Source organism: Oncorhynchus kisutch, linkage group LG27, assembly GCF_002021735.2.
Source record: "Oncorhynchus kisutch isolate 150728-3 linkage group LG27, Okis_V2, whole genome shotgun sequence".
Taxonomy (NCBI): domain Eukaryota; kingdom Metazoa; phylum Chordata; class Actinopteri; order Salmoniformes; family Salmonidae; genus Oncorhynchus; species Oncorhynchus kisutch.
The window spans coordinates 13,050,000-13,075,292 of record NC_034200.2 but is presented as its reverse complement, the minus strand read 5'-3'; the positions used below and the strand labels follow the sequence as shown (position 1 = coordinate 13,075,292).

General features: G+C 44.8%; 1 protein-coding gene and 1 long non-coding RNA gene across 6 annotated transcripts in view; one reads left to right on the top strand and one right to left on the bottom strand.

Annotated features, from left to right (window-relative positions):
- Window positions 1-25,293, top strand: part of mib1 (MIB E3 ubiquitin protein ligase 1) — a 91,893-nt gene that overhangs the window by 33,692 nt on the left and 32,908 nt on the right. The gene's annotated exons all lie outside the window — the stretch shown is intronic.
- Window positions 3,262-10,432, bottom strand: LOC116357781 (uncharacterized). Its single transcript, XR_004205724.1, has 3 exons — window positions 10,336-10,432; window positions 10,057-10,218; window positions 3,262-3,618 (listed from the first exon to the last, which is right to left on the bottom strand). It is a non-coding gene; the product is annotated as an uncharacterized LOC116357781 (long non-coding RNA).

Genomic DNA, 25,293 nt, shown 5'->3' with positions numbered 1-25,293 from the left:
CAGCTCAAATAAGCAAAGAGAAACAACAGTCCATCATTACTTTTAAGACATGAAGGTCAGTCAATCCCGAACATTTCAAGAACTTTAAGAGTTTCTTCAAGTGCAGTCACATAAACCATCAAGCACTATGATGAAACTGCCTTTCATGAGGACCGCCACAGGAAAGGATAACCCAGAGTTACATCTGCTGCAGAGGATAAGTTCATTAGAGCTACCAGCCTCAGAAATGTCAGACCAAATACATGCTTCACATCTCAAAATCAACTGTTCAGAGGGGACTGCGTGAATCAGGCCTTCATGGTCGAATTGCTGCAAAGAAACTACTACTAAAGGACACCAATAATAAGAAGAGACTTGCTTGGGCCAAGAAACACAGACAATTGACATTAGACGGGTGGAAATCTGTCCTTTTTGGTCTGAGTCCTAAATTGAGATTTTTGGTTCTAACTGCTGATTTTTTTGTGAGATGTAGAGTAGGTGAACGGATGATCTCTGCATATGTGCTTCCCACTGTGAAGCATGGAGGTGCTTTGCTGGTGACGCTGTCAGGGATTTTATTTAGAATTCAAGGTATACTTAACCAGCATGGCTACCACAGCATTCTGCAGTGATACGCCATCTCATCTGGTTTGCACTTAGTCCCACTATCATTTGTTTTTCAACAGAATAATGACCCAACACACCTCCAGGCTGTGTAAGGGCTATTTGACAAAGGACAGCGATGGAGTGCTACATCAGATTACTTGGCCTCCACAATCACCTGACCTCAACCCAATTGAAATGGTTTGGGATGAGTTGGACTGCAGAGTGAAGGAAGAGCAGCCAACAAGTGCTCAGCATATGTGGAAACTCCAAGACTGTTGGAAAAGCATTCCAGGTGAAGCTGGTTGAGAGAATTCCAATAGTGTCCAAAGTTTAAAGGCTAAGGTTGGCCACTTCGAAGAATCTCAAATTTAAAATATATATTTTGATATGTTTAACACTTTTTGTTTGTTTGTTGCTGCATGATTCCATATGTGTTATTTCACTGTTACAATGTAGAAAATAGTAAAAACAAAGACCCTGGAAGGAGTAAGTGTGTCTAAACTTTTGATTAGTACTGTATGTATTTGTTACTGCTCGACTAAAACAATCTCTGTCGACCAACAGCCTAACGACAAGTCGACTAATTGGGGTCAGCCCTAAAAAATATAGGGCTGCCCAGGATTTTTATAGATGGATGATGGATGTTAATTGTTTTATCCACTCAGGAACCACACCTGTGTGGAAGCACCTGCTTTCAATATACTTTGTACCCCTCAAAATCTTTTCTACGTACTTTATATCCGTTTTAGTCATTTAACTTTACACTGAATGTCTTTTTCCATCTCTAAAATGTATTAACTTAACAATGGATTTAGGCAACCCGAAAAACACTTAGGCAGGCCGCGCAAGGATTACAATTGCAGAACAATCCCTGACTTGAAGTTGTACAAGGCTACTCGTAGTTCAAGGATAAAGTGTAAAGTTTTTCTGTAAACGGTGGTCTCGTACCGTGACATGATGATCAGAGTCATGGAGATGACCAGGTGCCCTTCAATCTTGATGATGGTGGTCTTTTAACCACTGACGTGTTGATAAACTCTTATGATGAACACTATGATTATTGCTTTAGACCGACAATGCAAAATATATCAACTTGGAACAGCGCTGTCTAGCACTTTTTATTACTGCGTCCGGTTTATTTAACGATCTCAAGAAATGGCGTGCTCATGATGGAGTTTTATGTCTGTTTTTATGTGGTGAAACCAAAGACAACATTTCTAATTCTAACTTTCAATTCAGTAAATCTTTATTGTTCTTGAGCGGCTGCAGCTGAAAAAGTTGTAAAAAATGTTTTAATACAAGCTAATCAAACATTTTAGGCTACTTTGTGGTCATAAATAGTATAATGACACAGTTGCAATAACCACTCAATTACAAGTGCAACCCTTCAGGTTCTTCATAGGCATATGTTTTGTTTTGTTAATTTAACATATCCCTTTTTTAGATCACAAAATACAACCAGATGTTGGCCCATTTGAGTCACTTATATCCATGGCTTTAGGGTGTGTGATGTCACAGCTAGGTCAGGTCAGATTGACATTAAACATGAAAGCCAAGTGTGATGCAATTCTGTATGTGAGAGACCGAGTAACGGAAAGAGGCAGAAAGGTGGTGGTGGTGGGGGGAGGGCGGGTGCAGAGGAATGGTTTGATCTGCTTGCATGTACTGCGGCTGTGTATGTCAGTCTGCGAGGGGTCTGCTCCTTTTATGATTTGTGCGTTTAGCTCCCGTCCTCTGGAGCATCTGGCTCTTATCTCCCCCTCTTCTCGCTCACACACACAAAGGAGGCTTCTCCTAGGAGGGGGTCCGGAGCTGGTCTACTATTCCCCACTCCCCTTCGCTCTCTATAAAACGTTCCCTTAGATCTGCACTTTCAAACCGTTTTATGTGGCCCCACTGTGCTGCGTTGGCTTGCCTCCCCACGTCTCAACACCAATTGTATGTTAATAAATCATCCCGTGGTAGTCAGTTGGAGGAGCTAGTTCTGGCATGGCCCCTGGGCTGCTGCTGCGTTCTTTACACAGCCATGTGAGTTAACTCGGTGCGGAATGCTGTACGTTTCTAACGCGCACTGCGTACAGGTAACTGCAAAAATACAAGAAACACCAACATAAAGTGTCTTAACAGGGCGTTGGGCCAACCCAAGCCGGCATAAATTCTACACGTGTCTGGAACTCTATTGGAGGGATGCGACACAATTCTTCCACGGGAAATTCCATAGTTTGGAGTTTTGTAGATGGTGGTGGAAAGCACCGTCTCAGGCTCCGTTCTAGCATTTCCTGTAAGTCTTCAATTGTGTTGCGATTTGGTGACTAAGACGGCCATGGCATAAGGTTTACATTGTTTTCATGCTCATCAAACCATTCAGTGACCACCTGTGCCCTGTTGATGGGAGCATTGCCATCCTATGGGGGAATAGCCATATTAGGCTAAAATAATGGCCTACCCAGGATTTTTATAGATGGATGATGGATGTTAATTGTTTTATCCACTCAGGAACCACACCTGTGTGGAAGCACCTGCTTTCAATATACTTTGTACCCCTCAAGTGTTTTCATTGTGTTGTTACCTGTACGTCCCCTGCAATTTAAAAAAAACTATTTAAACAGCCGTTGAGTTGCGTATCTTGTATATGCATTCTACGGTCGAGTCGAAGAGTAAGGGACGCTACAGCGGTTTGTTGAATCTCTGTTGGCTAGTTTTATTAGTCAAGATAGAAGAAAGGCAGACAGATTCAACAGTGAAACATGACACATGATCAATAATCGCTTAGTGAAGATGAGAGCCGACGTGGGTCGAGGCATGTCGCTACACCCGATCATTGACACTCATCCAGTCAGTCAGAGCATTTGAAGAGAGAGGCGCTCCAGGAGGGACGATATGTAGTCATCAAAGCATAGCTACAGCTGGTTGAAGGGGACCAAATCCATTCAAGAGGTGATTTGGTTCCTTTTTACCAGCTTTAGCAAGGCATTAGGTGTTCGTCGTTCACTGGGTCACGAACTGGAGTGTAGACAGCCCAGATGGAACAAGCTGGAAACATGAACATACAGTATAATACAGTACAGGGAAGTGTACTAATACTGCAATTAGGACATTAGCCATCAAGTATTATGTCTGTCCACTCCATTAACTAAAATCGCTACTCTACCACCCCCCCCCCCCTTTCCCACACCACAGCCATATCTCCCTCACGCTCTGCTCTGCCCTCCCAGCCAGTCTATTTATCCTTGTTGCCATGTTTTAAGTTGCCTTTCCAACCTCTATCTGAGAGAAGGAGGAAAAATGGTTCCCTAAGAAAAGGATAATAATCTGTCGTGATGCACTTGAGTCAAATGTCCCGGAGTCATGTAGCAATTACAGCCTGTGACGGATGGGACCTGCTGCGTGTGTGTGTGTGCGCGCACTCCAGGTCACTGAAACCGAGGCCGACACCCATACCTCCGCAGTCAGCCTCACATACTCCTAATGCAGCGCTCAAGGGGCCCTTACTTTGGCCCAGTCATTCATATCAGTCGTAGACTGATTTTAAAATAGTATGTATTTAAATTATGAGCCTTCTCATGTCTTCCATGGTGGTCCTTTCAATGAATGTCATAGGCCTGCTGGTTAACTGTGCCTTTTAACTGTCATTTAGTTATTATACCTTTTTTGTTGCTCCAATTTTCGGAACAGTTTTGATGCGAATAGGTTACTCTATGAGTGCACCTAAGAGACACTTTCTAAGAGCAGAGCAGCAGCTGAGGGACAGATCGGGAGAGCGATAGAGAGATCAGCTCGGTATGGCACAGGAGAGAGGCTATTTGCAACACACACACACACACTAGATGAGTCAGATGGGTGGGGGCCGGCTGCACCATTTCGTCCACTGTCCATAACAGGGCAAAAGCAAAGGGGTGGACAGACCGACAGGCAGGCACTGAGCATTTGATAATGTCAGCATCTGCTGTGTGGTGTCAGTCAGGCAGCAGGTTGTGGCCAGAGAGAGAGACCCCGTAGACAGTTGGTAGAATAGCTGCTATGGTTTTACAGAAAGGGAGGGAGAGATTGAGGGATGAGACATACGCAGATGGTTATTGACAGAAGGACTGAGAAAGGTTAGACTGGGGGGGGGGGGTAACGAAAAAGAAATACATTTAGTAGCCTTAATCTTCTGTGCGGATAGTCTCTTGAAATGACATTTGAGCTTGACGTAACCATTTCAACCTACCCTCATTAGAGGGTCTCTTATACTATTCTCTACGTTTTCTAATTTCCGAGTTCCAAACCCCCTCCTTCAAGCAGTAACGGCTTAGCTTACCCTAAAGCGTAGCTGCACTCTGAGCTAGCCTACACTTCATAGAAAAGGCAAACGCAGGTCTGTCTCAGTCTTCAAGCATTTTAGTTTACACCACAGAGAATCTTGAGTGCCTGTACCACCAGTTTTATCTCCATGAATCAAATATGACTGCACTGAGGTAAAAAGAAAAACCAGAATGTATTAAGAGGGGACAAGTAGGTTACAAATTCCACCTCTCTCTTTCTGAAGTCTAAAAATGTGACTTATTAGATTTTTTTGTTTTTGTTCCTGTCTTGATGTCGCTGGAATGGCACTGGTGCACATTGTCAAAGACTGAATTAAGAGTCTTGCTTCTTCCCTACCGCCTTTCACTTTCTGTCATGGATGGCAAATGGAATACGTCTTCGCAGCGCCATCCTCAGCATGTTAACCAAACCACAACGGAGTGCCATTGTGTTGTATTTCATTAAACGAGTCCCATAGCACAAAGGTGTCCCAGACGAAGCACTAGGCTTTTCCATTGCTTGACTGCTCTGCGCTAGCATGGTCTGGTTTGCACTGTGCTGCTTTTAGCAGATTTTGTGTTAGTGCTCAGCTCACTACAACAACTTCCGCAAGCTTTCGTTTTACGCTGCAGACAAAATAACGCAATGGAAACGCTTTCTTAGTTTTGTTATACCTTTTTCAGCTGCCACAGCCCTCTTCCCCCCTCCTCTCTCTCCTGTGGGCCTTTATTTGTTTGAAGCGGTGATACAATTGGAATCGTCTGACAGGGCCGAAGCTGGCCCTGATCCTGCATTGTCACTTTTCGACGGTCCTAAGCTGCACTGCCAACAGCCGTGCGGCGCAGCAAAGCATTTGGCAAGCATAGCAAACTGAACAATGAGGCTAGGAATCAGCGAAGGGGAGGGGTGCAGAGGGGGTTTCAGAGGGGTCGGGGGGGGGGGGGGGGGTGTATGTTGGGAGAGACATGGCTAATGCTATAGCTGGACTGGACACACAGTAGGGCTAACGCCACACACCATGCCTGCCGTATGATCCAGCACTGTGGCAGAGCCAGTAGCTTTTTAAACGGCAGCAACTGCCTTCCTGCCTCTTTCTCTCTGATCTGCCTCCTCAGCAACTCTCCTCTCTGCTGCATTTTCATCCCATCGCCGCGCTTTTATTAAACAAAGATGGCTACATTTTGCCATAATTCACCTTCCTTATTTTCCCGTCCCGAGGGACCTTTGGAAAAGATTATAGTATTAATAGTGGAGCTCTGGCCTGGCTCTCTGGCATACCTATTTCTCGCTCTCTCTCCCTGCCCCTGTACTGGTCACAAGCTAAGTTGCAGCTGGCTGTGATTCAAAAGGCCATAATGCAGTAAAACCCACCATTGTTGAATGGAGGACCTGTTCCTATGGTGATGTCACAGGGTCATTATTACTTCTGAGTTTTGTCGGTGACGCAACTAACTCGTTCCTTACTAGCTCCAACCAAGTCGTTCCTTACTAGCTCCAACCAAGTCGTTCCTTACTAGCTCCAACCAAGTCGTTCCTTACTAGCTCCAACCAAGTCGTTCCTAACTGACTGGAACTAACTGACAGAACCAATTAATTCCTCCACACAGGAGAATAATACCAGCCAAACACACTAACCCTGTATCTCCACTCTGGTCGACACATGTAGGCTAAACCATCGTTTTGGGAAATATTCTGATTGCTTGGTTAATGGTGTGGATCATATTGCCAGTTAGAGAAACCAGCATTAACTATGTCCCTACAGCGGTTATATTGCTGCAGGAACACTTCCCCAAAACAGTATAGCTAATGTCTTCGCCCCTCTCTCCACTCCGCCCACTATTCTAATTTACACCCCCCCCCCCCCCCCCCCCCCCCCCCCCCCCCCCCCCCCCCCCGAAATCGCAGTCGGGTTCACAATCATCTCCACACACAGCGATATAGATCGTCAACAAAAAAACTAACAGCGACTCGTCAATCAAGAAACATTCCCCTTCGCTCCATCAGTCGAGGGTCCACACCTCACCAAGAATACATACTTCTTTACATTCCATAGCTGTCATATATTCATATGGGTACATAAAGAAGTATGTACACCAAGTAGGCAATCACAGGGAATTCACAAGGTCGCACAGAGCAGCTAGTAGTAGCAGCATAGATATTCTCTCTCACCGTTTTCCCCCTCCTAAGAATGCAGTGTGAGTCTGCACCGTAAGGTGACTTTGAGCGTGATTTCAGATCAACACTCGAGGCTGCTTTTCTTTAGCCACCCAGTAAAGTTGAACCAGCCCCCCCCCCCCCTCCCCTTTATTTTCAGAAGTGTTCTAGGCCAGTCGGTGCTGTTGGTCCCAGTGATCCCATCAGTCCTCCGGAGAACTGGGACAAACCATTGGGAACAGGGAGGTTTTTTCTTCTCTCTCTCTCATTTTACAGCAAGAGAAGGTTGTCCTGGTCTTCTTCCAGCAAATAAAAAAGAAAGAGGAGGACGAGTGTAGAGGGGTGGGTCAAAAATTCAAAAGCGGTAGAGACTAAGGGTAGTTGACTTGTTCGTTGCTGGTTATGCGTCCTTGGTAGGTGGTTAGCCTCTGTGCACCTTGTCTTGTATGAGGCTTGATCCTACTGTCCTGGAAATAGGGGAGCACTTTCAAGTTACGTAGGCTACATGGTATACTTTTACACCTCCCCGATCCTCCCCCTGTGCTCTCTCTCTCTCTCTCTCTCTCTCTCTCTCTCTCTCTCTCTCTCTCTCTCTCTCTCTCTCTCTCTCTCTCTCGCTCTTACTCCCACCCTCTTCCCCATATCCCTAACCAGTTATGCACCTCCCTCCCTCCTCGTTCTTGTCCCATACATGTCTCTGGTGTCACTGTCTGCCCCTCGCCCCCCAGCGAGCGGTGTGTCCACCCAGGTCCCTGCTGGCCCATTGCCTCCTGCTGATGTTTGAAAACGAGGGTGGCGATCTATCCAAGTGGAACAGGAAGCTATTGTGAGCAGGATTTGGGTTTTAGGCTCATACACAGGCAGGCAGTGCAGAACAGGCAGGCAGCACAAAACAGGCAGGCCAGAGGTCACATGCATGCGCTAATACTGCTGGCCTGCCCACTCAGCACTTGTATGTTGATTGGCCTTTGGTGGCGCTGCTCTTTTTTTTTCCTTTTTTTTTTTCTTCCCCTCACTCCTTTCTCCACCTCTTTCTCTCTGTTCCTTGGTTCTGTGGGCGTTTCGCTCCCTTTCTTCTTGTCACTCTTTCTTCCTCCTCACCTGCCCGTCCCGTGTTTACAGGAGGTGGAGAATATGACGGATAGGAGGCGATAGATCAATAACGATTTGCGCGACGGCGTGAAAAGTTCAGCGAGTCTCTAATGAATCTTTAACCCAGCTCAACACATTCCACAAGTCAACACTGCCTGGTGGCAGCTTGTACTCCCAACCCCCCTCTCTCAACCACTAGCAGTCTAGCTTAGGTGCTGACTGGCTGACTGAGGCTATGGCTGTGTGGGGGAGAGTTAGTTTACATGTTACCTCTAAACACTTGTGAATGTGGATGACGAGTGTGGATGTGTTAATGCCATATATAGTGAAAAGTATTTGTGAGTTCTGGTTCTGGAAATGGGAATGAATGAAGAGTTGGCCGTTGAGAATTAGAGGTGTCCTGTCCAGTTGTTCTCAGCTTAAAGATGGGGCAGGGCTGGCTGGGTGGGTGGATGGATGGATGAGGCAGCTCTGCTGTGTTGGTGTGACGTCCCGTTTAGGAAAAGTCACAGCCACCTGAGAGAATGAGTGAGGAGAGGGGGGGGGGGGGGATTCCTCCTGGAGGACTAGCTAACTAGCGACTGACTGACTGACTGACGTAAAGAGAAGGAGTGAATGAGCAGAGTTGGTGCCTTGCTGTCTGGCCCTGCCCTGGCCTGCTCTGGTGTGGTCTGAGACATACAGTAGCACTGCAGTATTGTGCCCTGCCTGCCTGCCCCTAGCATTTTGAGAGAGAGGGAGGGAGGGGGGGAAGAGTGAGAGAAACTGGGTTACTACCACCACTGCATGGGTTCAGCCAGCCAGTGACACACATCCACTCAGTCAGCCGTAACCCCCATCAGCCCTCCTCCCCCCTGTCCCCACCCCTCTACCTCCACATCGGTGTTAATTCACTGACCCAGCTTTGTACCGTCAATCCGGGCCATTTCATCCTCCCCTGTTCTGTTTAAAACTCAAGTGCCGTTTGTTCGCCATGGCAACCGACGCCGTTCGTTATGGCTGCTGACACCTCGTCGTCATCCACACCGACGATATCATCCACATTCCGAACATCCGGCCGTCATCCTCGGGACTATCATGTCTTCAAAACGTACCCCTACAATTTAAAGAAAAAGCGATGATGACCCCGTTCCAAAAATGAGGTCTTAGGTCTCATCTCGGCTAGTGACTGAAAAGGCACGAGGGTAATCAAATACCCAGAAATGTTCTATCGCCATCAAGATATCTCCTTTAGCAAGTGGACGCAAGAAAATGGATGAGTTCCCCGTCAGGTAGATAGAGGACAAAGTGTGAAGACGGAAGAGCGAATGGTTCTGTCTTTGGCTGCCTCCGTCTCCACGTCAGTGTGGGTTTGAGCTAACGAGTCCGTCATTAGATATCAGAGGGTCTGCAACCGTGACACCTAATGAGCCAGGCAGAGCGGGAGCTCTGATGCTGCAGCAGCATGTCCGGCCACAGCACAACCGGGTGAGTGGGGGAGGGAGAGAGGGAAACAACAAAAATATCCATGTGGACGTCAACTGAACAGACAGCAACTTTCCCTCCTCGTTCATTTCACCTTCACCTGCTTCTTCTTTCTCATTTTTTCGTTCCACTTTCCTTCCTTCCCGGCCGGTGTTCCCTTTTTCTTCCTGTGGGTCTACCCAGGCAGTCAGCAAGAGACCCCAGAAGAGAGAAGCCCCAAGGTGTTGGTTGGTTAAGTTATTTTCTGTCCTACTGGCTGGCTGCTACTGTGTGCTGCTGACTGCTGCTACTGCAGAACAGTAAATTCCACTCCCCCCTTCCGACTGACTACGCTACTCACAGCCAAGCCATGCGCTTAATAATGGATTGCGTCCCTCCCCTGAAAGAGATAGAAGAGGACGGAGGAGAGGGAAGAGACGTCAGGGGCCCGTCGTGCAAATTCCCCCTTTTGAATGAAAAAGGGGGCGCATATGTTACCTGTCAGGTCAGTTTGTGGTCTGGTGCTGCTCCTCCTCTTCTCCTCCTCATCCTCCTCTCTTCTTCCGTAGTGAGGAGAACCATAATGACCTAGAGAGCTTGCGCTCCAGCTGCTGCAGCCATCGTGTGCTGGGTGCATGCCTGACTCGCTGAATCAGCTCTCTGGTTGGGGGAGAGCATCAGAGTCAGGGAGAGGTGGGGGGGGGGGGGGGGGGGGGGGGCGCTCTCTCTCTCTCTCTCTCTCTCTCTCTCTCTCACTCACACACACTCAAGCCATACCTTTAGGAGGGGAAAGACATCGGTCTGACATGAGGAGCTAGCTGCCGTTTGAAAAAGGTGTTGGAGGAATGAAAAAACTGCAGCATTCCTCTGTACCATGTGCATTCTGAGGGAGAGACGGAAGGGAGGATTCCCTGGTCTGTAGGAGACGGGCAGAAAGTGTAGCACGTATTCTCCCTCTTCCCGCTCCCTCTTTCTTCTTATTCATATGACACACATACAGCCTCTGCGCTTTCTGTGCTGGGGATTTCTAAAACGCAACACTTTTATTATTCAGTGCAAATACTTCACAAGAGAAGAGTGAGGGAGTCAGCCGAGTAGTTTTGAAAATATTTTGCATTTAAAAGAAAAAAGGTCTTGATAGCAATTTGCTCATGTTACAGTTAGAAAACACAGTTAAGGGAGGAAAAGGGTAGCCTATTTTACTAACCTTTATTTAAATCTGCAATGTGTCACTTTTTGGGCAATCCCAACCAAATTCACGTAGAAATGTGTGTTATTGATCTGTCATTGTCTTTGAAAGCAAGTCTAAGAAGCGGTAGATCTGTTCTATGTAATGCTGTTTCTGTGCTTGCTGTTCTTAAGTTTTGTTTTTGCATCTTTTACTTTCGGTTTTGTACACCAGCTTCAAACAGTTGAAAATACAATTCCAGTACCACGTCTATTTCTATGGGCACAAGCACTGTTTGACACAAACTGTTCACACCCCTCTTGTTGGTCGAGATCATTTTGCAGGTTTAAAGCTTATTTCCTGCAATTCTACACATTTTTATCAAGGGTTGCGAGATAAAATGTTACACATTTAAAGCAAATTTTCTTGCAATTCTATACATTTTGCCATGTCTAATGTGTATTCATGTCATATTTGAGTGACACCAAAATTAAGACAAAGTTATAAATAGCTCTCTTAGGTATGCAATGACTGACGTGACAAGATGAACTGATGATGCACTACCCAATTTCGATAATGCACCCTGTGAACTATTACAACTGTCAAGAGCCGGATTGAGTTCCTTTAAAAAATAAAATATGTTTTTTGGGGGGTGGGGTAAAAAAAAAACAAGCCTCTTGCTAGGGTGAACTGGAGCTATTATGAGGCCATTCATAGTTCACAGCTGAAGTCTTCACAATAGACGTGACACCCTCATTAGGCCAAACCAACCCAGCAGGGGTCACCTCTTCAGGGGGAGAAGGTCACGGCCTAGAGAGGGTGGTAGTGGGAGGTAGGGCAGCTAACTCACGCACACTTAAAAAGCACACAGCGAATAAGAGACAAACTTAACTGGTGGTGTCCCCCATAGAAATACAATGACTAGAAAGGGAATTTCTATGAGTCTATTTCTGTTGTGTCCCTTCCGCACAGTACAGAAAGCAGAGCTACCGTTACTTGACTCTCTCTTTATGGCTAGCCAAGCATTTGAAACACGCATTCAGAATTGGTCCCAGGTTGCTGGGCTGCTCCGGTGTCTCACTCTTTCCACCACCACCTCCCTGGCCATATTTAGTCAAGCAGTGTGTCTCCGCGTCACTCCCCTTCCGTAAACCCCTTTCAGCAACTGTTGGCCACAGGCTCCGCGGAGCCTCCGTCCAGTTCCCCCGCCTATCGATTGCACCTCTCGTCCATCCGTCCTGCGAGGCGAGTAGTGTCGGTTGGTTTGGCCCGGCCGAGCAGGCAAACCCCACACTGTCTGCTGCTTCTGCCATTTGCTGCGCTATTTTTAGTACCGCTAAAATAAAGTGGTCTCCCTCTTATGGTTCCTCTTGTATATTCCTGAGCCTTTCTTTCCCCCGCCCCTGTTTTACTTCAACCCCCCCCCCCCCCCCCCTTCTCTCCCTCCTTTTGAACCCCCCTTCACTCTCTCCCTATCCGCTTTTTAAATAGCGCTGGAGCACACTGCTTATGGACGAGCTCGCGTCTGCTCAAGCTCTATACTTAGAAACACTGCGCATTTGAGAAAGAGAGGAGGAGGAGGAGGGAGGGAAAGAGATTGTGCTGGTGAGAATTGGAAAGGGTACTGGAGAGCAGCTGATCTAGTTGTGCATGTGTCAGCCTCACCTCGAAGCTTAGTGCGCGCGTGTTACCCAAAGGCTTTGTCATTTCTCCTTTTGAGCTTTTGAAATCATTTTCAAGTGGCCTTTTCTAGCTTTGCCGAGGCACGAAGAATCGGTTGGTCTCGTCACAGGGCATATCTACTGCACTGCCTGGAATGTCCTCTGTGTCCTCTTCCCTCTCTCTTGCACGTTCGCTCGCTCGCATGCTCTCTCTCTCTCGCTCTCTCGCAGCGCTTGTCTTGACTATTCCTGCTACCTGTAGTGGCACCAGCCCCACACCCCCTACCCTGCATTTAAGTGCATCGCCCGAGGATGTGTATTTCATTATTCCAGGCCGATGTTTTTTCACACCATTTACTGTCATGTCCCCTGCAAGAAGTAATCATATGGAAATGTCTCTGAGGTATTTGTGTCATTATAAAAGAGAACGAAAACCGCTCAGAGACACAGTAGCTGAGATGAAGAGGGGCTCATGTTGTGAGGAAAGTGTGTTGTCATCAAAAAGAGTATCCTAGCGTCTTGCATTAGCCTAATGCTCTAAATTCCAAAGTATATCTGCTGATTTGATTTATATATCGTTGCTAACAAGCTCACTGGCAACACTTCCTCATCTCCACCATAGCAAAACTATATCCCTGGCTTTTTTTATGGGGCGAGTGTAAGAAATCCTTGCATAGATTTAAGTATGCAACTCAATTAATATATTGTCAGTAAAATTTATAGCTTTTCGATTAAGTTATCTTTATGGCTATTACAAGAATTGACCATTTGCCAGGTTGGAATGGATTCATTCCAGGCTAATGTGTCTGCTCAAAGCTTGACCTTACATGGCCAATGAAAGTGCAGAATTGCAACTGTATAAATGGCAGGCCTGGAACGTCCACCTGTTATTGGGCTCTAAAAAGGAGTCCCACAGTCTCTCCACTTTCCTTTAGCAGATAGGCAGGGCCCTCTTTAAATCAAACCAGTCATAACTCCACTGCTAACAGACATAATTTCACTTAGTGTCATGAGATCAGAGAGGGAAGAGGGCTGTGTTTGGTGGTGTGGGTTTGTGCTTAAGTTATTGGTCTTTTTGTTTTCCCCTCAACTGGTTTCGGCTCAAATCCCCGTCTCTGGAAGTCCTATGTTTATTAGGTCTTTGTCCTAAATGGTACCCTATTCCCTGTGTAGTGCACTACTTCCGACCATAGCCCTTTTTTATTACACTACATAACTGTATTCCTTACTTGACCATCTCCACTCAACCATCGTGCTTACATCCCCCCGCTATTATCCAACGCTACACACTCAACAGCTCGTCATTTCCGCACTCCTCCTGTCAGGCACTGCTGCGTTGTCCAGCCACTACTTTATGTATGTGTGAGTAGGGCTGGATGATATGGCCAGTATCACAGTATATGGCATTTTTTTACGGTTTTAAATAATAAAAGGTCAAAATGTTCTTTATGAGTAGTGTGTGACCCTAGGGTGACACACGACATGACCAAAAGTATTTGGACACCTTTTTATCGAACATCTCATTCCAAAATCATTAATATGGAGTTGGTCCCCCCCTTTGCTTCTATAACAGCCTTCACTCTTCTGGGAAGGCTTTCCACTAGATGTTGGAACATTGCTGTGTTGTCTTGCTTCCATTCAGCCACAAGATCATTAGTGAGGTTGGGCACTGATGTTAGGCGATTAGGTCTGGCTCGCAATCGTCGTTCCAATTCATCCCAAAGCTTTTTGATGGAGTTGAGGTCAGGGCGCTATGCAGGCCAGTCAAGTTCTTCCACATTGATCTCGACAAACCATTTTTGTATGGATCTTGCTTTGTGCACGGTGGCATTGTCATGCTGAAACAGGGCCTTCCCCAAACTGGTGCTACAAAGTTGGGGCAGGTAGCGTTCTCCTATAGAAACCATAGAAACCCATTTCAGGAAGTTCCCGTCGAACAGTGTGGACACTGCTTCCAGAGGCAGTTTGTTACTCGGTAGTGAGTGTTGCAACTGAGGGCAGATGATTTTTACATGCTACGCGATTCAGCACTCGGTGGTCCTGAGCACTTGCGTGGCCTACCACTTCGCGACTGAGCTGTTGTTGCATCTAGACGTTTTCACTTCACAATAATGACCGTGCTTCTACACCTGCATTGCTTGCTGTTTGGGGTTTTAGACTGGATTTCTGTGCAGCACTTTGACATCAGCTGATGTAAGAAGGGCTTTATAAATACATTTGATTTGACCGAGGCAGCTCTAGCAGGGCAGAAGTTTGACGAACTGACTTGTTGGACAGGCGGCATCCTATGAATATGGCCATTTTGAAAGTCACTGAGCTCTTCAGTAAGACCATTCTAGTGCCAATGTTTGTCGATGGAGATTGTGTGGCTGTTTGCTCGATTTTATACACCCGTCAGCAATGGGTGTGGCTGAAAAAGCCGAATCCACTAATTTGAAGGGGTGTACATTCTGAGATTTCAATGGGTCACTCTCCACTCTGATTGTTTTATACTGTTCAATTAAACTTAAACCCAAATACATTTTTTTGCATTTTCATCGATTTCTGCATTTCCTGCACTCATTTGAGAGAATTTCCACACTGCCACGTTAGGGTGGGAAGATATGGGCAAAAAAATCTAGGCCTTATTTTTGATCAAATGTGGCTATTTGACTTGCGATTTAGATCAACACACTTGGGTGAACTGTGAAAAATGATTATTCTAAATCTATATTTGGAAAATTATAGTGGGCACTTAGAATACACTGTTTGACATGACAGCGAATGAAAATACCAGGGTAAGAACCAAAGTGTTGGTCAGTGTTTCCTAGGGGACATAATAATCTTTGAACACATTCAATGTTTTCTCTTAGCCACTCTATGTAGCGAACATATTCATGCTTCTACTATTCCTCTGATTTAAAAGATACTGTTGAACAAACAACATGCTGATTTATGTTACACCATCACTGGTATTAGGCTGCATAGCTAGCTACATTTGCTCTGACTCGGTACATCTAGCCAGCTAACTAGCGATTAGCAATAGGGGCAAATACGACTTAGCCACAACTTGCTAAGAAAACACAATAGCTGTGTAATTGTGGATTTCTATTAAGAAACAAAGTGGAAACAGCATCGTTGTCATCAACATTGTTGCATGTGCTGCATTGACCATACAGACTCATACAAGTGTCTCGTTGTCAAGTAACAAATGCGCTGCTTGAGTGACTAGGTGGGGCTAGGTCTGTGTGGAAAGCAGCATGGCGCGAGCGGAGAGAACGGAAGTAGCGTAGTAAACTATAAAATTGGGAGTTACGCACGGCATATCACATTTCAACAAACCATACATTCAAATACCGTTATAGAAGGCAAAGGAAAAACCCAAACTGGTCCCGTGCATCAATGCCGGTATATCGTAAAATACGGTATACTGCCCAGCCCTGTGTGTGAGGTAGGTCTACTGTGCAGTAAGAAGCAGGAAAGCGGAGGCTGGCCGTCCCACTGCCTGGAAGGGAGGCTTCAAGCAGGGCTCCACCAGTCCCACTAATGGTTGCGCTCTGTACTGATTTTAAGTTATTTTATTAGCCAGCTCTTTTCTTTCTCATTAAATATTGTACATCAACATTATTCTTTCATTATTCTTCTCATTTTATTGGGATGTTTTCTGGTTGTCACCGATCTCAGTCCTCTTTAAAGTGAACTCTGGGGTAAAAATAAATAAAAATAAAATATTTGTTCGCGTTGTATTCGCACTGCCCTTGCCTTGAATGAGGACTCAAATCTTTTGTCAGTTCAATTCACCTTTTTTTGTGGTCCGAGTCCCCTTTGCGTTCACATTGCTATGTTTAGAAAGGAACCAAGACCTTTTTCAAACATTCACTTGGATTTTCACAAAGTGCGCAGGATAAGCAATTCCATCAGAAAGTATTATTGCAAAGCTAGACAAACATATTTTGGAAGCTAATGGATTGCAATTATTATTGTCTCCTCTTTTAACTAAATGCAATCAGAAGATACTGTTAACATGGAAATATTATTGGTATCAAAATAAATAGCAGAAGAATAACTGCAGATTAAATGACGCTGTAATTGAAAATTTCACACTCAATGTCGCGCTACCACCCCTTTAAAAGCTTGAATAGATTTTGTACCCTATGTTGAATGTGACCAAATACGTTGTCTTCTCCCAGTATTTAACCCCCACATTCGAATAAACAGTTTATGAAGCTCTCTTAGCCTGCAGATAACATATTGCAGACAAATAATCTGAACAAAAAACTTCTGCATGTCCTTGACAATCACTAATCAGTAGCCGAAAACACGTTTCTTTCTGCCAGTCTGCTCATCGTCTCTCTTTTGTGGCATCAGTGTGAGGGGTTGCAGTAGTCTAGTGTGTGTTGTGTGGGAATAATGACAAGTGAACCTGGGGAGCTTTGTGTTCACCTTGCCCTAAAAAGGGAACCAGACAGCGCAATTCAAGCGAACCGACCACCTCTCGAGATAGTCTCAGTTCGTTTTCGGGGCTCTGGTGTCAGAGTTCCTTTTGGATTGTTCACACTGCACAAACAATTTAAGTCGACTGCCTTGAGTTCACATAAATTGTCTGACAGAGACCAAGTGTAAAAACTAGAGGTCGACCGATTACGATATTTCAACGCCGATAACCGAATAATCGGATGATTTTTATTTATTTGTAATAATGACAATTACAACAATACTGAATGAACACTTATTTTAACTTAATATAATACCTCAATAAAATCAATTTAGCCTCAAATAAATAATGAAACATGTTCAATTTGGTTTAAATAATGCAAGAACAAAGTGTTGGAGAAAAAAGTAAAAGTGCAATATGTGCCATGTAAAAAAGCTAACGTTTAAGTTCCTTGCTCAGAACATGAGAACATATGAAAGCTGGTGGTTCCTTTTAACACGAGTCTTCAATATTCCCAGGTAAGAGGTTTTAGGTTGTAGTTATTATAGGAATTTTTGGACTTTCTCTCTATACCATTTGTATTTCATATAGCTTTGACTATTGGATGTTCTTATAGGCACTTTAGTATTGCCAGTGTAACAGTATAGCTTCCGTCCCTCTCCTCGCTCCTACCTGGGCTCGAACCAGGAACACATCGACAACAGCCACCCTCAAAGCAGCGTTACCCATGCAGAGCAAGGGGAACAACTACTCCAAGTCTCAGAGCGAGTGATGTTTGAAACATTATTAGTGCGCACCCTGCTAACTAGCTAGCCATTACACCAGCCTAATCTTGGGAGTTGATAGGCTTGAAATCAGAAACAGCGCAATAGCTCCTGGCAATCACATGAAAGTGCTTGTTTGAATGAATGCTTACGAGCCTGCTGCTGCCCACCACCACTCAGACTGCTCTATCAAATCGTAGACTTAATTATAACAGAATAACACACAGAAATATGAGCCGTAGGTCATTAATGTGGTAGAATCCGGAAACTATCATTTCGAAAACAAAACGTTTATTCTTTCAGTGAAATACAGAACCGTTCCGTATTTTATCTAACGGATGGCATCCTTAAGTCTAAATATAGGTGTTACATTGTACAACCTTAATGTTATGTCATAATTATGTACAATTCTGCCAAATTAATTACGGCCTTTGTTAGGAATAAATGGACTTCACACAGTTCGCAACGAGCCAGGCGGCCCAAACTGCTGCATATACCCTGACTGCTTGCACGGAACGCAAGAGAAGTCACACAATTTCCCTAGTTAAAAGAAAGTCATGTTAGCAGGCAATATTAACTAAATATGCAGGTTTAAAAATATATACTTGTGTATTGATTTTAAAGAAAGGCATTGATGTTTATGGTTAGGTACATTGGTGCAACGACAGTGCTTTTTTCGCAAATGCGCTTGTTAAATCATCACCCGTTTGTCAAAGTAGGCTGTGATTCGATGATAAATTAACAGGCACCGCATCGATTATATGCCACGCAGGACAAGCTAGATAATTTGGTAATATCATCAACCATGTGTAGTTAACTAGTGATTATGTGAAGATTGATTGTTTTTTATAAGATAAGTTTAATGCAAGCTATCAACTTACCTTGGCTTCTTGCTGCCCTCGTGTAACAGGTAGTCAGCCTGCCATGCAGGCTCCTCGTGGAGTGAAATGTAAGGCAGGTGGTTAGAGCGTTGGACTAGTAACAGGAAGATTGCAAAAACGAATCCCTGAGCTGACAAGGTAAAAATCTGTCATTATGCCCCTGAACAAGGCAGTTAACCCACCGTTCCTAGGCTGTCATTGAAAATAAGAATGTGTTCTTAACGGACTTAGTTCTTAACTGTGTAAAAAAAACAACAACCGGCAAATCGGTGTCCAAAAATACCGATTTGTTATGAAAACTTGAAATCAGCCCAAATTAATCGGCCATTCCGATTAATCGGTCGACCTCTAGTAAAAACACTCTAGCCTTCATATAGTGAGTTTCTCTGCTCTAGCCGAGCCAGCAGCCATTTTCCCGCCAATGTGTGGTTTAAGAGTGTGCTGCCGTTGAGTTTGCTTCGCCTGAAGCGGTCGCTCAAAAATTTCACACTGAGGTACTGCTTCGCAAACCCATGGACTTTGACCGAACAAAGTCAGGCCCACGTTAGAGGCAATGGCTAGAGCTTGGAGTTAGCCTTGTCAGGTGACCTGGTAAGTCAGGGGAAAAACTCCAGTCCATAATGCTAAACCCTCAGTGGTTTGTCTGACTGGTCACGTTTCGCCCAGCCCAGCCCAACCTGAACCAAGCCCAGCAGTTTAATTAGAATTACCTCAAGACAGGCAAGCATCTTTCTCCAAAGCAGCATCACTCAACCAGCCCCAGCGGCCTCACAAGCGTCCTCCCTGCCTGGGTGATAAATAGTACGGGCTGGTTGTTAAGCTGAGCAGGTAATCAATCAATATGCGAAGGAAGGGGCCACAACACTAATTGATTGTATGGTTTCAGTTGGATTAAGGGGTGTGGTAGCTGTTTTCACTCTGTCTTAAGACGACTCCTCCATTCAACCAAGAGTTCCCCTAAGACAAGCCATTTATAAGAGATTGATTGGCGACGTAGTGTTTTGGTAGGCCTCAATGCGGTTCCTTTCTAGAACCGAGCATTTCGGTGTGCAAAAACCATGAAATCTTTTGAAAACTCGTAAGGAACTTGTTTTTGGACTTTCCATGTGCCAGAATGAGTGGATGAGTTTGAGCAATGTGTTCTCGACATTCACATGGTGCTCTCAGGTTGGACAGCTTTTTTGAAAGTACTTTTTGGGGGGGCTATTCAATTGATACTCTCCTATGTGATTGACACAGCTTCTGTCACAAGTCTCTGTACTTGAAAGAGATCCCCTTCGAAATTGATGGACTGCAGGAGTTTGTTGACGATCCTTCAGATCATCTTGAAGCTTTTTCAAGGTCTTTGACTTTGTGATCCTGGCTGCTGAAGTTTGACCCGTGAGGTTTCATTCAGCTGTCCAACTCAGCTCTGTGTATCACACCAACACCATTGCGGGATTATAACCTCTTTTTTTCGATTGAGTCTAGTTTGTAGCCTGGTCCAAGATCTGTTTGTGCTGTTTTGCCAACTCCTGTGATCATCGATGACAATGATGACCATAGAAGTTGGCAAGACCGCGCACACAGATCTGTTACCATACTTTTGAGGTAAATCCTAATCACTCTTCCTTCCATCAGCAAGAATCTTCTTCCCTTCATCCCTTCTTGGGGCTCCCGAGTGGCGCAGCGGTCTAAGACACTGCATCTCAGTGCTTGTGGCATCACTACAGACACCCTGGTTTGAATCCTGGCTGTATCACAACCAGACGGTAATTGGGAGACCCATAGGGCAGCGCACAATTGGCCCAGCGTTGTCCAGCTTTTGCCGATGTAGGCCGTCATTGTAAATAAGAATTTGTTTTTAACTGACTTGCCTAGTTAAATAAGGTTACATTTAATAAATATATATATATTTTACTTTATCTCTCCCTCCTCCATTTAACTAGGCAAGTCAGTTAAGAACAAATTCATATTTACAATGACGGCCTACCCTGGCCAAACCCGAACGAAGCTGAGCCAATTGTGCCGCGCCCTATGGGACTCCTAATCACGGCCGGATGTGATACAGCCTGGAATCGAACCAGGGACTGTAGTGATGCCTCTTGCACTGAGATGCAGTGCCGAAGACCGCAGCGGGAGGGTAAGGCTCTTGAGCACCGGGCGGAATAAAAGTGATTTATGAATGGCTAACCTTACCTGGGGGTCGGTGGTGGTGGGGGGGGGGGGGGGGTGTGTGTGACTGTGTGCGTGGTGGAGGGGTTAGCCAACCTCAGCCTTTGATCCTCTTGCCATTGCTCCATCAAGCCACACTGCAGGGGAAGCTTCACACACACAAAACACACACAGTTAAATACACACAAACCCACAAAGGCAAGCATGCCCACACACACTGCACATGTACACTGAGTGTACCAAATATTAAGTACAGCTCTTTCCATGACAGACTGACCAGGTAAATCCACATGAAAGCTATGATCCCTTACTGTTGTCACTTGTTAAATACACTTCAATCAGTGTAGAGGAAGGGGAGGAGACCGGTTGAAGAAGGATTTTTAAGCCTTGAGACAATTGAGACATGGATTGTGTATGTGTGCCATTCAGAGGGTGAATGATCAAGACAAAATATTTAAGTGCCTTTGACCGGGGTATGGTAGTAGGTGCCAGGCCCACCAGTTTGTATCACAAACTGCATCGCTGCTGGGTTTTTCCACGCTCAACAGTTTCCTTTGTGTTTGACGTATGGTCCACCACCCAAAGGACATCCAGCCAACTTTGCACAACTGTGGAAAGCATTGGAGTCAACATGGGCCGGCATCCTTGTGGAACGCTTTCGACACCTTGTAGAGTCTATGCCCCGACGCATTGAGGCTGTTCTGAGGGCATAAAGGGGGCGGGGGGGCAACTCAATATTAAGAAGGCGCTCCTAATGTTTGGTATACTCGGTGTACATGCATGCACACTCTGTATGTTTGGCATTTTGACCTGATGGTTTTTCATATTCATATGGTATTATGGGAGAGGACCAAGACAGGTGTTTGCACAGTGTCAATAAAGGGAGCTGACGGGGAAGGTGTTTGACGAGGATAATGCACAGTAACAATTCTCCTGAGCCACATTGAACATAGGAGCGTTTTCCTCGTTGCAGGATAAAACCAAGAGGGGACACCCAGTTACATACAGAGGCCTTTTTTTGTATTTGTATTACGATACGTTTTGTTGTTGTTGACCTGCAGTGCGTGTGTGTCGGTCCTTTCCCCAGTTGAGCTGCCCTAATTCCAGATTGGGTGGCTGGAGGACGGCGATGAGGGCTCTGTAATTCATTAAAAGATATGTGATCTCACCGAGATGCGTTACTCCAGGTAACCTTTGGAAGGCAGACGAGATGAGCTGCACTCGTAGACCACATTTTCGCTGTGTGTGTCTAGAACCTAATAGGACCATTTGACTCTTATACGAGCCTGAATATTTTGCTGTGTGACCTTGAATTTTGATTTAGTAGCACGCAGTGCACCTAGAAAAAGTCAGTTTTATTTGTACCTTTTATCTTAGGTGACCGCATGTTACTTAAATGACACCGCCTTCCAACCTGTTGTAACCCAAGTGACACGCAGAGAGGGACTTTAATTCCAACATCCCCAACTCAGCAAGTGCCACTCAGTCCACCTACATACACAAGTGCATGTACACACTCACTCAAATGTAACAGGAAAAAGCCTTTGTATTGTGTAGACTACCTACCTACTGCTGGGATTTTTCTGCCATTTAAATCCAAACAGTGATATTTTACACTACCGATCCAAAGTTTTAGAACACCTACTCATTCCAAGGGTTTTCTTTATTTTTGCAGTTTTCTACATTGTAGAAAAATAGTGAAGACATCAAAACCATGAAATAAGACATGGAATCATGTTGTAACCAAAAAAGTCTAACAAACAAAATAGATTTTATATTTGAGATTCAAATCGCCACCATTTGCCTTGATGACAGCTTTGAACACTCTTGGCATTTTTACCTGTTTTTGCTTTGTCATTATGAGGTATTGTGTGTCGATTGCTAAGAGATTAAAACAATTTAATACTTTTTAGTATAAGGTTGTAACGTAACAAATTGTGGAAAAGTTCAAGAGGTCTGAATACTTTCCGAATCCACCCGTTCAAATTTGTGGATTCGTCTATTTAAGCCATGTCCGTTGCTGACATGTGTATAGACAAACATTGGCAGTAGAATGGCCTTACTGAAGAGCTCAGTGACTTTCAACGTGGCACCTTTCCAACAAGTCAGTTTGTCAAATTTCTGCCCCGCTAGAGCTGCCCGGGTCAACTGTAAGTGCTATTTAGTGTGAAGTGGAAATGTTTGGAGCTACAACAGCTCAGCCACGAAGTGGTAGGCTACATAAGCTCACAGAATGGGACCGCCAAGTGTAAAAATAATTTGTCCTCTGTTGCAACACTCACTACAGAGTTCCAAACTGCCATTGGAAGCAACATCAGCACAAGAACTGCTCGTCAGAGCTTAATGAAATGGGTTTCAATGGCCGAGCAAGCGCACATAAGCCTACGATCACCATGCACAATGCCAAGCGTTGGCTGGAGTGGTGTAGAGCTCACAGCCATTGGACTCTGGAACATTGGAAACATGTTTTCTGGAGTGATGAATCACGCCTCACCATCTGGCAGACCGACGGACAAATCTGGGATTGACGGATGCCAGGAGAACGCTACTTGCCCCCCAATGCATAGTGCCAACTGTAAGGTTTGGTGGAGGATAAATAATGGTCTGGGGCTGTTTTTTATGATTTTGTCTAGGCCACTTCGTTCCAGTGAATGAAGGGAAATCATAACACTACAGCATACAATTACATTCTAGATTATTCTGTGTTTTCAACTTTGTGGCAAGAGTTTGGGGAAGGCCCTTTCCTGTTTCAGCATGACAATACCCCTGTGCACAAAGCGAGGTCCATTTTAACTAGGCAAGTCAGTTAAGAACAAATTATTATTTTATAATGATGGCCTATCTTAGCCAAACCCTCCCCTTACCCGGATGACGCTTTGCCAATTGTGCGCCGCCCGATGGGACTCCCGATCACGGCCGAGTGTGATACAGACCAGGCTCAAACTAGGGTCTGTATGGCACCTCTAGCACTGAGATGCAGTGCCTTAGACCGCAGAGCCACTCGGGAGCCCATACAGAAATGATTTGTCAATTGGTGTGGAAGAATTTGACTGGCCTGCACAGAGCCCTGACCTCAAACCCCTCAAACACCCTTTGGGATGAATTTTAACGCAGACTTCCTGACCTCACTAATGCTCTTGTGGCTGAATGGATGCTAGTCCCTTCAGCAATGTTCCGTCATCTAGTGGAAAGCCTTCCCAGAAGAGTGGAGGCTGTTATTACAGCAAAGGGGGAACCAACTCCATGTTAATGCCCGTACTTTCAATCTAAACTTAAATGACTGAAGCCAGATCTAATTGATGTAGAAAGGATAATGGATCTACTGAGTATACAAAACATTAAGAACACCTGCTCTTTCCATGACATAGACTGACCAGGTGAAAGCTATGATTTCTTTTTGACGTCACTTGCTAAATCCACTGCTGAGTCTGTCACACTCAACAGTTTCTCGTGTGTATCAAGAATGGTCCACCACCCAAAGGACATCCAGCCAACTTTTACACAACTGTGGGAAGCATTGGAGCCAACATGGACCAGCATCCCTGTGGAACGTTTTCGACACGTTGTTGTAGACTGTTCTGAGGGCGGGTGCAACCTAGGGCTGTGGCGGTCACAAAATATTGTCAGCCGGTGATTGTCAAGCAAATAACTTGCTGTAATCTCACAGTAATTGACTGTTAATTAACATAAACAAATGTAGCATCTCCTGGATTTCACACACAGCCTACAAGCCACTGATGCAGACCTTTTGGAACATATACATTTTTTTAAAAGTCTAAATGAATGTAATATACCCTACACCTTCGCAATGAATCCATTATTTATTTTACAGGTCTAAAGAAAGATGATATGAAGAAAATGTCTATTTCGGAAGAACAGAATAGCATACTCTGCGTTGTCCTTACGTTAGCTCCTGATATGGCTGTGGGCTACACGAGGTAATTTAGCAGACAATATTTGCTTAGAATTCCATGGCTTTATTTTATAGTATGAAGAATACAATTGAACAATGCTGAATAAAATATAAATATTTTCTCCAAAGGATATGAAAATGTTGCACAACATGAGCTCATGGGCTCTCATTAAGTGCCAGATTTTGATTTTCGATGACATTTGCATAAGAGTGCAGAGTACAAGGCAGTTAGTAAGTTTGGTAGGCTACTAATGACCATCAGCAGCGTCAGAGCTTGGAGAAGCCAATTTACCATGACTAAACAGTCACTTGGAATTTGACTGCCTTCATGACTCGTGACCTCTGATGTGGCGGTAGTACAATCACCGTAATAGCCCTAGGTGTGCAACTCATTATTAGGTGTTCCTATTGTTTGGTAAACTCTGTGTATTTTTAAATAATATAATCTGACAACTAATAATCACCTAAATAAAAGCTAGACTGTCAGGGAGATTTGAAAATTACATAAATTTAGCTGTATTGATTTTGTTACGTTTAAGCAAACACACCATTAGCCATGGCAAAATTCATAGAATTGCAGGAAATTTGCTTTAAAAGTACAACATTTTCTCTCAGCTCCATGGCAAAATATGTAGAATCGTAGGAAATTTGCTTTAAAACGACCAAAAATGCTCTGTTCCATGAAGAATAATTGCAGGAAATATGCTTAAAAATGTCTATACACTGCCAGCAGCATACCACCCTGCATCCCACTGCTGGTTTGTCTCTGAACCGAAGCAG